Here is a 4,276-nt window from a genome sequence, read left to right as displayed (position 1 = left end):
TATTAGTGGACTGGGGTTTTAAATTCATATGATCCAACAGCCTCTAAGGAATGTTTAAGCAGGCATTTTAATTCTGAGTACCAGTACTCAATTGCCCACACTAATTTTGTTAAGCAGATATTAAGCAAACATCAATGATTATAAGACAAAAATTTAATGGCAATTCATTACTGGGCATATAATAATCCATTGGGCTAAATAGTTTACATGAGACTATGTAGAAATTTAAAACAGAAGCAGATGTAAATGTTACATATTATCATCATCAGATTCATCTTCTTCCTTCAAAGATTCCTTAGCATATTTCTCTGCTTCTTCCCTTATATCTTTTGAAACAATTTCATGTCTTCCTTTAGTTAATTCAACAACCCAGCTGAGCTCTAGTTCAAATGCTTTATCTTGAACTTCATCACGTACTATGTGTAAATTATTTTTGCAACTTCTTTAACAGCGTCACGGCAGGTCATTTCTTTCATCTGAAGCTTTCCAATTTCTGTCTTTGCAACTTGCCTGGCTTTACCAATAACCATATGAAACACCCGATGGATCAACCATGTAGAGTTGTCCACCATCATTCACAATGTAAGACCCGAACATGAAACTGCATCCAAAAGGTCTAACAGCACTGTACAGTGTATGGGCATGAACATACATGGCCACTCTGTCTGCAAGATGTTTGAGTGGAATGTTACAGCCAAAGTTAGATCTAAAGTTAGAAGCTTCTTCTCTTGCTATGTCTGATAAAGAACGAGCATCTGCCAACAAACCTACTACCGCCATTCCAGCATGCCGATCAACATTAAAAAGCCGTTTGTTGGAACCTTCTTCATAAAGTTTAGAAAGGACTAATTTTTCTACTCCGAAGACAACACCATCTTTACATCTGATTCCAATAGCTGTACTACTATTTTCCACAGCCTTCATAGCATATCCAACTTGAAAAACTCTCCCGTCAGGAGGGAGTATAGAGGCTGACAGGTCATACTCAGTGCAAATAGAGCTCATTGTGTTAAAGCCACTGGGTTGTGTAAGGATTCCAGGCCCAAAACGCTTCCACTACCCTGGATATGTGATTGACAAAGATTTTCTCCCATTGAATTGGCTGTCTTTTCACCCTTTTGACAAGATACTTTGAGGTGCAAAAGTGTTTAATTTTGAGGCAGTCCCATTTATCTATTTTATATTTTGTTGCTCATGCTTTGGGTGTAAAGTTTAAGAAACTACCACTGGTCACAAGATGTCAAAGATGTTTCCCTACATTTTCTATTAGCACTTTTATGGTTGTCTCTTTTATATTTAGATCTTGACCCATTTTGAATTAATTTTTGTGTAAGGTTTGAGATAGGCATCCTCTTTCTTTTGGTTATGGATATCCAGGTCTCCCTGCACCAAGGGAGTAGACTGTTCTGGCCTAGCTGGGAAGGTTTGAAGGCTTGTCAAAAATACTTGACTATAGATATGAGGGTCTATTTCTGAATTCTTAATTTATTTCCTTTGGTTAATCTGTCTTTATGCCAGTACCATGCTTTTTTTTACCACTAGCTTGGTAATATCCTTTATTTTTCTATTTTTTATAAAGATATATTTATTTATTAATTTCTCTACCCTTCCTGCTCTCTGTGTTACTTGCTCTGTGTTCTTCTGGGTCCACTTGCATTCTTGTGAATGGCACTGGGAATCTGTGTCTTTTTTCATTGTGTCATCTTGCTGCATCAGCTCTCCGTGTGTGTAGTGTCACTCCTGGGCAGGCTGTGCTTTTTTTTTCATGTGGAGTGGCTTTCCTTAGGGGGCACACTCCTTGCACATAGCACTTCCCTACATGGGGCATACCCCTGCATGGCACAGCACTCCTTGCGCATGGCAGCACTGCACATGGGTCAGCTTACCACATGTTCCAGGAGGCCCTGGGTTTGAACACTGGATCACCCATATGGTAGGTGAACACTCTATCAGTTGAGCCAAATCTGCTTCCCTGGGTAATATCCTTTAAAGTCTACAAGTCAGAGTCCTCCAACTCTGTTCTTTTTTCAAGACATTTTTAATCTATTCAGGGACCCTTTCCCTTCCAAGCAAATGTGATAATTGGTTTTTCCATCTCTGCAAAAAAAGGGTGACAGGACTTTCATTGGGATTGCATTGAATATGTAAATCTGTTTGGGTAGAATTGACATCTTAATGATATTTAGCCTTCCAGTCCAGGAACAAAGGCTGTCCATTTATTTAAGCCTTCTTTGGTTTCTTTTAGCAATGTGTTGGAGTTTTCTGAATATGGGCCCTTTATATCTTTCCTTAATTTTATTCCTAAATATTTTATTTTAGTTTTCTATTATAAATGGATTTTTTTTCTGATTTCCTTCTTAGATTGCACACCAGTAATGTATAGAAGCGCTATTCATTTTTGCATATTAATCGTGTATCCTGCCACTTTGCTGAACTTGTCTATTAGTGTAGTAGCTTTGTGATGGATTTTTCAGGAGATTCTCGGTATACAATCATATCCTCAGTGAATAGTGGAAGTTTTACTTCTTCCTTTCTTATTTGGATGCCTTTTATTTCTTTATCTAGCCTAATTGTTCTAGCTTGAACTTCAAGTGCAATATTGAATAACAATAGTGACAGTGGACATCTTTGTCTTGTTCCTGATCTCAACAGGAAAGTTTTCTACTGCTGCAATCACCTCACAATAGGAAGCATCTGCAACATCTACAATAAGGTAACATTTACAATAGCAGGAAGAAATTGCAACATCATCTATAATAACAGGAAACAACAAATAGGTAAGCCAGTTTCCCACAACATTCTACCTTTCATCATTGAGTACCATGCTATCTTTACGGTTTTCTTCTACACATTTTACCATTTTGGGAAAGCTTCCTTCTATTCTTATCTTTTGGGTGTTTTTATCAAGAAAAGGTGCTGTATTTTGACAAATGCCTTTTCTGCAGCAATCAAGAAGATCATGTGATTTTTCCTCTTCAATTTATCAATGTGGTTTATTACACTAATTGATTTTCTTGTGTTGAACAACCCTTGCATACCTGGGATAAAACCAACTTGATTGTGATGATAATTCTCTTAATGTGATTTTTGATTTGGTTTGCAAGTATTTGTTGAGGACATTTTGCATTTATATTCATTAGAGATATTGGACTGTAATTTTCTTTTTTGTGGTATCTTTATCTGGTTTTGATATTTGAGTGATGTTGGTTTCATAGAATCAATTTGGTATTGTTCTTTCCTGTTCAATTTTTTTGGAAAAGCTTGAGCAAGTTTGGTATTAGATCATCTTTGAATGACTGGAAGAATTCACCTGTGGAGCCATCTGATCCTGAAATTTTCATCTTTTGGAGGTTTGGGTATTTTTTTAAGATTAATTATTTATTTCCCACCCCTGCCCCCCAGTTGTCTACTCTTTGTGTCCATTTGCTGTGAATTCTTCTGTGTCTGCTTGAATTCTTGTCAGCAGCACCGGGAATCTGAGTCTCTTTTTCTTGCGTCATCTTGTTGCATCAGCTCTCTGTGTGTGTGACACCACTTCTGGGCAGTCTGTAATTTTCTGTACAGGTGGCTCTCCTTATTGGGTGCACTCCTTGTGCATGGAGCTCCCCTATGCTGGGGACACACCTGTGTGGCATGGCACTCCTTGCGCAAATCAGCACTGCATGTGGGCTGGCTCACCACATGGGTCAGGAGGCCCTGGGTTTGAACCCTGTGCCTCCCATGTAGTAGGCAGACACTGTATCAGTTGAGCCAAATCCGCTTCCTTTTGGGAGGTTTTTGATGACTGTTTCAATCTTTTTACTTGTGATTGGTTTGTTGAGATCTCCTATTTCCTCTAGAGTCAGTGGAGGTCAGGGGTTCTTATCCTTTTTTGTTCCACGGACCCCTTTGCCAGTCAGGTGAAAACCACAAATACTTTCTCAGAATGTAGCAGCAGAGTTTTTGACACTTAACATTGGCATATCTTTAAATTAAAATTTAGGATTATTCAAAATTCCTTCAAGCTTATAGACCCCCTGTCATCTTCCCATGGATCCTTGGGGGGCGGGGTGTTGAACCCTTGTTCAGTATAAGTTTGTGTGTTTTTTGGAATTTGTCCATCTCATCTACATTGTCTAGTTTTTTTGCACACAGTAGTTCATAGCATACTTTTTTCATATCTCATTTCTGCAGGGTCAGTGGTAATGTGTCCCTCTCATTTCTGATTTCATATGTTTGCATCTTTTTTGATTATTACTCTCCCTAAGGATTTTTCAAATTTGTTGACCATCTCAAA

At 38.3% G+C, this 4,276-nt stretch overlaps 1 pseudogene; it reads right to left on the bottom strand.

Moving 5' to 3' along the window:
• Positions 1-516: 516 nt before the first annotated feature.
• LOC101425205 (proteasome subunit alpha type-3 pseudogene) lies at positions 517-1,005 on the bottom strand (annotated as a pseudogene).
• Between the last annotated feature and the right edge of the window lie 3,271 nt (positions 1,006-4,276).

The sequence above is a fragment of the Dasypus novemcinctus genome, chromosome 28 (assembly GCF_030445035.2).
Source record: "Dasypus novemcinctus isolate mDasNov1 chromosome 28, mDasNov1.1.hap2, whole genome shotgun sequence".
NCBI lineage: Eukaryota > Metazoa > Chordata > Mammalia > Cingulata > Dasypodidae > Dasypus > Dasypus novemcinctus.
Note: the sequence above shows the minus strand (reverse complement) of the source record. Positions and strands in the feature narration are given on the sequence as shown.